The following is a 12,287-nucleotide window of genomic DNA, read 5'->3' on the forward strand; positions in this document are numbered from 1 at the left end:
AGTCCGAGGGAAAAACCGAACCTGGAGGGTAAACAGATGATGATGATGATGATGATGATGATGATGATGTATTATCTTGAATAAATAAATAAATAAATAATAATAATAATAATAATAATAATAATAATAATAATAATAATAATAATAATAATAATAATAATTCTAAAGGATAATACCTTGTCGATGGAACCACTCACTTCATTCATTGGCATAATAATAATACCGGACGAGTTGGCCATGCGGTTGGGGGCGCGCGGCTGTGAGCTTACACCCGGGAGATAGTGGGTTCGATTTTCCGTGGTTTCCCATTTTCACACCAGGCAAATGCTGGGGCTGTACCTTAATTAAGGCCACGGCCGCTTTCTTCCAACTCCTAGGCATTTCCTATCCCATCATCGCCATAAGACCTATCTGTGTCGGTGCGACGTAAAGCAACTAGCAAAAAAAATAAATAATAATAACCTATTAAAAGTGGTACGAGGGCTGGAACGGGGTCCACTCAGCCTCGGGAGGTCAACTGAGTAGAGGTGGGTTCGATTCCCACCTCAGTCATCCTGGAAGTGGTTTTCCGTGGTTTAGTAACGGATATGGGTCAAATAGAAAAGGTAAAGAAATTCAATATTTGGGTGAGACAATTCAAGAAAATGGTTTTGACAAATCTGCTATAGAGGAGAGGATACAAAAGATCGAAAGAGCGTACGGTATTACTAAGAATACTTACAACAAAAAGTGCTTATCAAGAAAACTTAAAATAAAGCACTACAACACAGTAGTGAAACCTGAATGCCTTTATGCCAGCGAATGTCTAGCACTGAACTACAAGCTTGATAAATTAGAAATATTAGAAAGAAGAATTATAAGAAAAATATTAGGTCCTCTAAGAATTGCAGAGTTTTGGAAATTAAGAAGTAACAATGAAATTTATCAGAACGTAGAAAACATATAAGAAACAATAAGAAAGGAGATTGCTATTTCTTGGACACATTTACAGAATGGATGACAACAGACTAACTAAACGAATCTTCAAGTACCTTTGGGAAAAGAAATCAACTACCACCTGGATTCAAGAAGTCAAGAAAGACCTGGAAAGGAACAACATACGAGAAGAAGAATTATTGGAAAGAAAGATTTTTAGGAAGAAAGTCTTACAAATGGAAGGATTCCAAGGGAGGAAGGAAAAGAAAACAGGCACAAAGTGGACTGAAGACAGGAAAAAGAAACACAGTGAAACAATGAATGAATACTAGAAGAAAAGGAAAGAACAACCAAGGAGGAAGAATTGAAATTGTAACGTGGTCCTTAGAAGGCCGGAACGCAAGAAGGAAGGAACCTATTAAAAATACAACTCTCACTAATCCACCATAAAGAACTACCCCACTAGTTAAGTTATACAATAAAAAAGATAATATTCTAAATGGTAAGATTAACTCAGCCCGCCTCTGTGGTGTAGTGGTTAGCGTGATTAGCTGCCACCCCCGGAGGCCCGGGTTCGATTCCCGGCTCTGCCACGAAATTTGAAAAGTGGTACGAGGGCTGGAACGGGGTCCACTCAGCCTCGGGAGGTCAACTGAGTAGAGGTGGGTTCGATTCCCACCTCAGCCATCCTGGAAGTGGTTTTCCGTGGTTTCCCACTTCACCTCCAGGCGAATGCCGGGATGGTACCTAACATAAGGCCACGGCCGCTCCCTTCCCTCTTCCTTGCCTATCCCTACCAATCTTCCCATCCCTCCACAAGGCCCCTGTTCAGTATAGCAGGTGAGGCCGCCTGGGCGAGGTACTGGTCATTCTCCCCAGTTGTATCCCCGACCAAGAGTCTGAAGCTCCAGGACACTGCCTTTGAGGCGGTAGAGGTGGGATCCCTCGCTGTGTCCGAGGGAAAAGCCGACCCTGGAGGGTAAACAGATGATGATGATGATGATGAAGATTAACTCAAACTAAATGACTGAACATTTTCAATAAGAAAAATAATTTTTTAAATGTGGTTAGGTTATCTAATACATCCCAATGTACCAGTTAAGGTTAATACTACTAGAAATTTTTTTTTAAATATGAGACTGTTTTGAAAATTGTTCGTTCGTAATCTGTTTACCCTCGGTTCTTCCCTCGGATTCAGCGAGGGATCCCACCTCTACCGCCTCAAGGGCAGTGTCCTGGAGATTCAGACTTTGGGTCGGGGATACAACTGGGGAGAATGACCAGTACCTCGCCCAGGCGGCCTCACCTGCTATGCTGAACAGGGGCCTCCGGGGGTGGCAGCTAATCACGCTAACCACTACACCACAGAGGCGGACTATGTACTTATTACTTGGTTAAAACACAAAACACTATCCTCCGCCACAATTACATGCAGTTACGTACATGTGACAGATGCCGCCCACCTTCATTGGAGGGTCTGCTTACAAGGGCTGCACTCGGCTAGAAATAGCCACAAGAAATGAAATTAATTAACTTGGTTAAATGAGTTCAGCCCGGGTTCAATTCCTGGCTCTGCCACGAAATTTGAAAACTGGTATGAGGGCTGGCACCGGGTCTCTCAGCCTCGGGAGGTCAACTGAGTAGAGGTGGGTTCGACTAGATAGGACTAGGAGACATTTCATTCCTAGCTGGTTGCATACGTTTTTGGGTAAAATAGGGGCAGCCGTACCACCCTGCATATATTTCTTGGAGTTAACGCAAGGTACTGACGAAGAAAATTCTGGGAGTGGAAATAAAGTGTAGTGTTTCTTTTTCTTCTTCCTCTTATTCTTCTTCTTTATCTGTTTACCCTCCAAGGTCGGTTTTTTTCCCTCGGACTCAGTGAGGGGTCCCACCTCTACCGCCTTAAGGGCAGTGACATGGAGCGTGATACTTTGGGACCGTGTGATACAACTGGGCAGAAAGACCAGTACCTCGACAGACGGTGTCACCTGCTGTTCTGTACAGGAGCTTTGTTGGAGGTTGGGAAGACTTGAAGGGATAGCAAGGAAGAGGGAAGGAAGTCGTCATGGCCTTGAGTTAGATATAAACCCTGCATTTACATGGAGGAGAACTGGGAAACCACGGATATCCCCTTTTAGTATAGCTGGGGTGAGGTGGGAATCGAATCCCACTCTACTCAGTTGACCTCCCGAAGCTGAGTGGACCCCGTTCCAACCCTCGCACCACTTTTCAAATTTCGTGGCAGAGCCGGGACTCGAACCCGGAGATGGCAGCTAATCACACCAACCACTACACCACATAGGCATGCTTTAAAAATGTGAAGGCGTAGCATACCGAATATCAGGCTGTTTCAATATTCTGCAGAGAGCTTGTTGATCTTTAAGTTACCAAAAACGAAGTGCCTCCTGTGAGGTTTGAACTCACGACCCCTGGTTTACGAGACCAGTGCTCTACCACTGAGCTAAGAAGGCATATAATTTGTTGTCTTCTTAGCTGCTAATCTCGTCATAAATGCACGTTAAAACTTGCTGACACACAACGGGCAGCTGATGAACTAGTTTACGGGTGTTGTCGAATTGGTCCGATGGTTATAGGAATTTGGAGATCAACCAATTAATGGGATCGAACTGGTTCGACCGTTGGCGCAGGGAAGTAGTCAAACTGGTCCGACGCCAGAATATCAAAACGAAGGATCGAAGAAGGATTGTAAACTGTCCCAATAAAAAGACACAGGATATTACAGTAAATACATGCAGCGAACTTTCGGCCTTATCAAATAACGTATATACTGTATGTAGTGGCCTTTAGGTTATGTTAGGTTAGGATCGCCACTTTTGACCCGATTGTGTCTTGTCACCTTTTAATTATTTAGATCCCTTAAGAACTAATAACGTCCGCCTATGTGGTGTAGTGGTTAGTGTGATTCGATGCCACCCCACGGAGGCCCGGGTTCGATTCCCAGCTCTGCCACGAAATTTGAAAAGTGGCACGAGGGCTGGAACGGTGTCGACTCAGCCTCGTGAGGTCAACTGAGTGGAGGTGGAAGTGGAATTCCGTGGTTTCCCGTTTCTCTTCCAGGCAAATACCGGGATGGTACCTAACTTAAGGACACGGCCACTTCCTTCCCTCTTCCTTGTCTATCCATTCCAATCTTCCCATCCCCCTGCAAGGCCCCTGTTCAGCATAGCAGGTGAGGCCTCCTGGGCAAGGTACTGGCCATCCTCCCCTGTTGTATCCCAGACCCAGAGTCTGAAGATCCAGGATACTGCCCTTGAGGCGGTAGAGGTAGGATCCCTCGCTGAGTCCGAGGGAAAAACCGACCCTTCAGGGTAAACAGCTGAAGAAGAAGAAGAGGAAGAAGAAGAAGACACTTAAAGCCCTTCAATGAATCACTTTTTGAGGGGTGGGGGTTAGGTTAGTAACGCATCCGGAAATTCCTGCCTCTACCTTACAACTACCCGTCGGAACAGTTCAAGCGCTACCGTCTCCGAGAGAATCACTGTAACGAGCGGAGCATGTTGAAATCGCAGCTGTTTGGCTGAAAGCTCGCTCCGCTGTACTATTCTTTCTTCTTCTTAATCTGTTTACCCTCCAGGGTCTTTTCCCTCGGACTCAGCGAGGGATCCCACCTCTACCACCTTAAGGGCAGTGTCCTGGAGCGTGAGACATTGGGTCGGGGGATACAACTGGGGAGGATGACTAGTACCTCGCCCAGGCGGCCTCACCTGCTATGCTGAACAGGGGCCTTGCGGGGGGGGGGAATTGGAAGGGATAGACAAGGAAGAGGGAAGGAAGCGGCCGTGGCCTTAAGTTAGGTACCATCCCGGCATTTGCCTAGAGGAGAATTGGGAAACCACGGAAAACCACTTCCAGGATGGCTGAGGTGGGAATAGAACCCACCCATACTAATTTGACCTCCAGAGGCTGAGTGAACCCCGTTCCAGCACTCGTACCACTTTTAAAATTTCGTGGCAGAGCCGGAAACCGAACGCGGGCCTCCGGCGGTGGCAGCTTATCACATTAACCACAACACCAGAGAGGCAGACGATTTTTAATTTATTCGATTATCCCATTTATCCATTCAAAGAAGAACTGGTCCTGCTCGTTAGTTTTGAGACTGGCCCAAGTAAAGGAACCTGCTCTAACTAATCCTCTTCCTGGAATTCGTGAATTTTGATAGTTGTGAGTTCTGATACGACACGGGTCAACTTATCGAGGCGAAATATAGCCTAACTGGATCAGTAGCGGCTCGTGGCTCAAATGGCTTTTGGGGGGGGGGCTAATGTGCGTATTATTATTTACACTGTTATAGTCTACATTATTATTATTATTATTATTATTATTATTATTATTATTATTATTATTATTATTATTATTATTATTATTAATGTAGTTTCTGTTGTATATACACCCATATTAAACCTTGTCATTATATTTTTATTGCCAGTATCAGTACAGTTAAGCATACCAAAACAAACCCTACGGCACTTAACGCCCTTGAAAGGGCGTTGGCCTGCCCAGCGACCGCTGCTCAGCCCGAAGGCCTGCAGATTACGAGGGGTCGTGTGGTCATTACGAAGCATCCTTTCGGCCGTTATTCTCGGCTTTCGAGACCGGGGCCGCCATCTCACGGTCAGATAGCTCCTCAATTCTAATCATGTAGGCTGAGTGGACCTCGAACCAGCCCTCACGTCGAGAGAAAAATCCGTGACCTGGCCGGGAATTGAACCCCTACACCACGGGGCCGGCACAGTTAAGCATGCTTGATTCTAATGCATGCAAAAAATTAAAATACTCTAAAAGTGAGGGCGTACCTCATTTATAAAGGAACTGCGCTCGTCGATTCTTCTGCGGTGCAAACTATTCACTATTTTAGACGTTACATACTAATCAGTAATCACTGTTGAACAAACACTATTCAGAACTTATGCTCTCTACTCCGCAACTACTAAATGCGAATTGTTAACCAAGATTCGAAACGTGTCAAAAGCTTCACTCCCTGAATTGTCACAAGAACATGTTACATGAGATTAGAAGAGTACAAGTAAGTTTGCAATAACATCGCCGTAACACCCGCCGCTTCAGCCTCGTCTGTATTGTTCTTTTTAATTGCGGGCGTGTCAAAGCTAGCCCTAGCTTGACATTTTAAAATGCATTGAAACTTGTACTCCCTCAAAGGTTCACTGACCTTCAAAACAGTTACCAATACTCAGTGAGAGGACTGACAGCGAATTAGCCCCAGTGTGATGATAAATATACGAAGCGTGTGTTTTGAAGTAAACATACTTTCATTTTCTCATATCGTTAACTACTTCAGAGCAGTGGTACTAAGATATTAATTTGGTCTCATTAAATTAATATCTAAAATAAGAGTAATATAACACTTCTAAACTCTTTATGTCCGAAAAATCTTGTGGGGCTAAGCCATTTTAGCCCTTAATGACGCACCGCCCTGAAACGGCTAAAGGTAAAGCATAATGCTCGACAGGTGGTCAACTTACAGAACAATTTGCACATATAAAATAGTGGAGGTTTTCCGGTTTCCTGAATATGTGGTCAACATCGGCAGGTTGTCGTGTTGTAGAGGTTGTCAACTTCACAGGTAATAATGTAATTCGGTTAAAACAGCTGTTATCCGGTTCTTTTGCCACGTCTGTTTGAAATACTTCTTCTTTGGCTACCGCTTTTTCCCACTCCTGTGGCATCGCGGGTGCAAACTGTGTCGTACGTGTGGATTTGGCCCTGCTTTCCGGCTGGATGCTCTTCCTGACGCCAACCCTATATGGAAGGATGTAATCACTATTGCGTGTTTCTGTGGTGGTTGGTAGTGTGGTATGTTGTCTGAATATGATGAGGAGAGTGCTGGGACAGAAGAATTAATCAGAAGCGATTAAAATCCCCGACCCGGACGGGAATCGAACCCTGGACCCTCTGAACCGAAGACCAGACGCTGATCATTCAGCCAACGAGTCGGACAGTTAAAAGTCTTCTAGTATTAAAGTATGAAGGCTTTCACGGCCGGTGTCAGTATAATAAAAATTTTCCGGGCTCTATTATGCCGTGGTCCACTCCTCTCGATTCTTCCAGACTTTTCGACTATTGCTGCGGTAGTCATCTTCTGTGGCGTCGTGTAGATACGCTCTCCTGTATCCCGCTGGCTAGTATTATTTAAATTATTTACTAGCCGTCAGCCCAGTGCTCTTCGGTTTAGATTGCCCCGAGTTCGAGTCTCTGCTAGGTTCGAGGTCCATTCAATTACAATTGATGAGCTATCTGACGGTGAGATAGCGGCCCCGGTCTAGAAAGCTAAGAATAACGGCTGAGAGGATTCGTCGTCTAATCACGCGTCACCTCGGGCGTCTGTGTGGTAGTGGTTAGTGTGATTTAGCTGCCATCGCCGGAGGTGCGGATTCGATTCACGGCTCTGCGACGAAATTTGAAAAACTACTGGAACGGGGTCTATTCGGCCTCGGGAGGTCAACTGAGTAGAGGGGGTTAGACTCCCGCCTCAGCTATCTTCGAAGTGGCTTTCCGTACTTTCCCACTTCTCCACCAGGCAAGTGCCGGGAAGGTACCTAACTTAAGGCCACGGCCTTTTCCTTATACTTATCTGTCCCTTCCAGTCTTCCCATCCCCTCACAAGGCCCTGTTCAGCATAGCAGGTGATTCCATCTCGGCGAGGTACTCGTCCTCCTTTCCAGTTGTATTCCCGACCAAATGTCTCAAACCCTTGATGCGGTCGAGGTGGGATCCCTCGCTGAGCGGGAGCATCAAACGGTATTTCTCCTTTTCCAAGACACAATGTTCAAGTGTCGGAGTGAATCGATTCACAGGAACGGGGAGCTCACGGCACATGATTCAGGTGACTCGCAGCAGACAGTGCTGGGTGGCTCACTCACTGATCAGTGAGACACAACACACCACACGCACGGTTGATTAACGGTACACTAGACATTGGAGGGGAGCCGAACTTCCGCTGCAGTGAGACATACAGAGCCATGGCACACTTAGGCCCGGTTTCATCAACACATGTTAAATATATACTAACAAGTAGTTAGTTAATACGGAGTTAGAAATGTAACATCTTGTTAGGTTTCTTGCGTTTCATCAAACTTTTTTTGTGAAATGTTAACTAATCGACTGTTAACTCTCCTAATATTGCGAACTGGTGCGAATCAAGGAGGCAGTGGTACGAAAATACTGTTTTACAACGCGCTCCGATGCGCTTTTGTTTGAGCACAGCTGTAAAATATGGCGCGTGAAGTGAAACGGAATCGTAGTTCTAATTTTTCCTCCTTCGAAAAAGACTTGTTAATTGAATTAGTAAATGTATATAAGTTATTGAGTGCAAGCGCACAGATGGCTTGACGATAAAATAAGAGGACGAGGCGCGGGAAAAGTCCGCGAGGGTTTCAATGGGGTAAACAGATACTTTTTTTAGTGGGTATCCGCTGTCACCTAACAAAATCACTTCGTTAATTGTCCCACTTAAAACTGTGCTCCGATAGGGGAGTTATTAAATATTGTATTGTCGTGTGCAGAACCAGACCACCTAGCAAGTATATCCCTGATTTGGAGGTTAGGCTCACTAAACACCTGAACATTAACATTAACTGAGAAATATCCCTTTCGATTACGATATATTTCGGCCCAATTGCCTCCAGGTGATTGGATTCTTACATGTGTGCAATATATTGCACGTAGAACAAACACCAGGAAAACGGCTTATTTCATAGAAGTCGCGGATAATTTGCTGACGCTCTTCTACTGAAGGGAATGTTAAATACCTCCTTCTCATGGATGCTATTGCTGCAGACACTCGACAAACAACTCTATTAACAGTGGCTTTAGAAATTCCAGCATTGTCCCGGCCATTATGCGAAAATAACCAGTAGCAAAAACTCGTAATATTATCAGTACCTGCAACATTGGAGAAAGAGGTAAGTTTCTCTTCGTAGGATATTCTAACCTCACTTGAATTTCGTCAACAACCTTAGCAACGACTGTTTTCGATAACCTGTATCTATGAAGAAATTTCGGATCCGTCAAATTTTCAAAGTCATTACGTCGCTGAACTCTTCTTCGATCAGGATTGTTTTGTAAAAGATCTAAATAGAGCAATTCCGCCTCGAAAGCGAGATTCACAGCAGCCATTTTGGAATAGGTTGCTAAATGCTAATGTTAGCCATTTAACATTGGAAATGGCTGATGTTAACTTTAATACGCAGTTTAACATTTGTTAATGTTAACATTTGTTGATGAAACGCAAATTTTCTTAAATCGTATGTTAAAATGATTTAACACCTTGTTAAGTACTAACATGTGTTGATGAAACCGGGCCTGAAAGAATCAGGTGACTCGCAGACAGTGCTGGCTCACTCACTGATCAGTGAGACACAACACACCACACACACGGTTGATTAACGGTACACTAGACATTGGAGGGGAGCCGAACTTCCGCTGAAGCGAGACATACAGAGCCATCGCACACTGAAAGAATCGTACGCAAGCACCGATCAGTGAGACACAACACACATATGGTTCATTAACGGTACACTAGATATTGGCGGGGAGCCGAACTTCCGCTGCAGTGAGACATACAGAGCCATGGCACACTGAAAGAATCATATGATATAACGGACTCCCGCTCTCAGCTCATTTGAAAATAATACACACTTGCATTCACTGCCCTCTTACAGGGAGGTATAAATAATGGACGGATTTATTTGCAGGGTTAAAAAGGTAGTCAAAACATAATTCCAAAGTAACTGGCTGGTAAATAGGTAGGCTATTAGGTTCTTCTATTTATTAGTGTAATGAATCAGTATTAAAACTTAGTTGACATTCGACAATTAATTCAAGTCAACTCTCCAGCCTACCATATGACTAAGTCATGCTCATGACCACTCGAAATTGTCATTGCACAAGACTTCAATAATCGAATCACGAGTTCACTGGTGTACGTGGACAGTGAGTAAGTGAGCCGACTGACGCAATAACTTAATAAAAAAGATGTTGAATCAGAAAACCACAGGGCTACTGTACGTCTTGGGTAGCCTATAAAAATATGTCGATGTAACCAATCCTCTGCTGATAGAGACATATTTTCAGAGATGACCGTGGGAGTTGACCACGCGGTTGGGGTCGCAGGGGGATGGTGGGTTCTGATCCTACCGTCGGCAGCCGTTAAGACGGTTTTCCGTGGTTTTCCATTTTCACACCAGGCAAATGCTGGTGTTATACCTTATGTAAGGCCACGGCCGCTTTCTTTTCACTCCTAGCCCATCGTCGCCATAAGGCCTGTCTGTGTCGGTGCGAGGTAAAGCAACTTATTTACATACGCAAGTTGGAACTTAAATAGTACCAACTATTTTTTTACAACAGAAACAAAAGAGATACATGTTAGAAACCTTTACTGTCCTTCAATGTATTCACCAGCGTTGTGTAAAACCCGTTGCCACCGATGTGGAAGTCGTAGTATACCTTTAGCAGAGCCTGTTATGTTGATGGTGCAAATGGAGCGGTCTACTGCCTGTCGAATCTCTGCAACAGTTCTGAGCTCACGAATCGTCTGGTTTCGATCACTGTCCAGTGGGAAGATTGGAAGGGATAGACAAGGAAGAGGGAAGGATGCGGCCGTGGCCTTAAGTTAGGTACCATCCCGGCATTTGCCTGGAGATGAAGTGGAAAACCACGGAAAACCACTTCGAGGATGGCTGAGGTGGGAATCGAACCCACCTCTACTCAGTTGACCTCCCGAGGCTGAGTGGACCCCGCTCCAGCCCTCGTACCACTTTTCAAATTTCGTGGCAGAGCCGGGAATCGAACCCGGAACTCCGGGGGTGGCAGCTAATCACACTAACCACTACGCCACAAAGGCGGACACTCATTTAGTTTCAACATTTAAAGACTCATTTGATGGAGTAATCAAATACAAAATAATCGCTTGTTCAATTATTTTTTCGATTATTCTTTTAAAATGGGACAATTGAATAATGAATGCTTTCGAAATAATCGAATGGAAAGTAATCCTAATCTTCATAGGGAAATTTTTATTATCTATCTCCACTCAGTTACAGGAAGTGAGCGGGTAGGGCGTTCGGCCTGTGACAACCTTTTCTAAAATAAGATGAACTCATGCTCCACACGTATGAATGAGTCGTGCACTCTCAGATGCCGTTACTTAAAATGCATAGATTAATATGTCGCATCAGGCCCACGCGGTTACACGGAGCGCAATGCTATTCATCAAGATCAAGTAATAAATTAAAATTCGTGAGAATTTTATCTAAAATATGGCGAAGTCACAAGTCGCTATCTTTGAAATTCTGTCGCTAATTGACTTCAAAATCTTCAGATCGCTAATGATGATAATGATGATATTTTGTAATAGTGATTTTTTCACCAGCCAAGAAAATGTAGAAAAGGTCGTTACAAATCAATAAGGGGTGAGAATATTGAAGCAAAAGGTGCTGATGGTGATTACTGTTTTAAGAGAGAGTGCGACTGAACAGCCATCCTCTATTAATGCTAACCAGAGGGGAAAAAAATGAAAGATGCCCCACAGTTCATAAAATGAAGGTATCGGGCAAAGAAAGACAACGGTGACGAAGGGCGTGAAAATGAAAGACTCCCTAGACCTAAGGAAAGTCGATTAGGATAGATGAAAGCAAGGAGCCTATTAGAAGTGAGTGGAAGCAATGCTTGGACTCAGCTAAGGGCCCTGCGCTTGCCAACCACCGCTGTCTCGCTCGCTCAATCAATCAATAAATCAATCAATCAATCAATCAATCAACACTGATATGCATTTAGGACAGTCACCAAGGTGGCAGATTGCCTATCAGTTGTTTACCTAGGCTTTTCTTAAATATTTTTTTTTTGCTAGGGGCTTTACGTCGCACCGACACAGATAGGTCTTATGGCGACGATGGGATAGGAAAGGCCTAGGAGTTGGAAGGAAGCGGCCGTGGCCTTAATTAAGGTACAGCCCCAGCATTTGCCTGGTGTGAAAATGGGAAACCACGGAAAACCATCTTCAGGACTACCGATAGTGGGATTCGAACCTACTATCTCCCGGATGCAAGCTCACAGCCGCACGCCTCTACGCGCACAGCCAACTCGCCCGGTCTTAAATAATTTAAGAGTCCCTGGAGCCCCTTTTATTCACCTCTTATGACAAACTGTGGCACTGGCGTAGCCAAGAAGGAGCCAAGCTCCCCCCCCCCAAAAAAAAATGTTTCCTGAAACTAGAGCGAGGATCAAACGTTGTTTTACTTACGGTACAAACAACTTACAAACTTACACCGAAATGTTAAATTAACGTAGCGACAAAGAATCTACTAGCAAGGCTCAGTAGGACCATACATAAT

The 12,287-nt window shown here is 44.5% G+C and overlaps 1 non-coding gene across 1 annotated transcript; it reads right to left on the reverse strand.

The window, feature by feature from the left end:
* Positions 1-3,317: 3,317 nt before the first annotated feature.
* On the reverse strand, positions 3,318-3,389 carry TRNAT-CGU (transfer RNA threonine (anticodon CGU)). The gene has a single exon. It is a non-coding gene; the product is annotated as a tRNA-Thr (tRNA).
* Positions 3,390-12,287: the final 8,898 nt, after the last annotated feature.

The sequence above is a fragment of the Anabrus simplex genome, chromosome 11 (genome assembly GCF_040414725.1).
Source record: "Anabrus simplex isolate iqAnaSimp1 chromosome 11, ASM4041472v1, whole genome shotgun sequence".
In the NCBI taxonomy this organism is placed as follows: domain Eukaryota; kingdom Metazoa; phylum Arthropoda; class Insecta; order Orthoptera; family Tettigoniidae; genus Anabrus; species Anabrus simplex.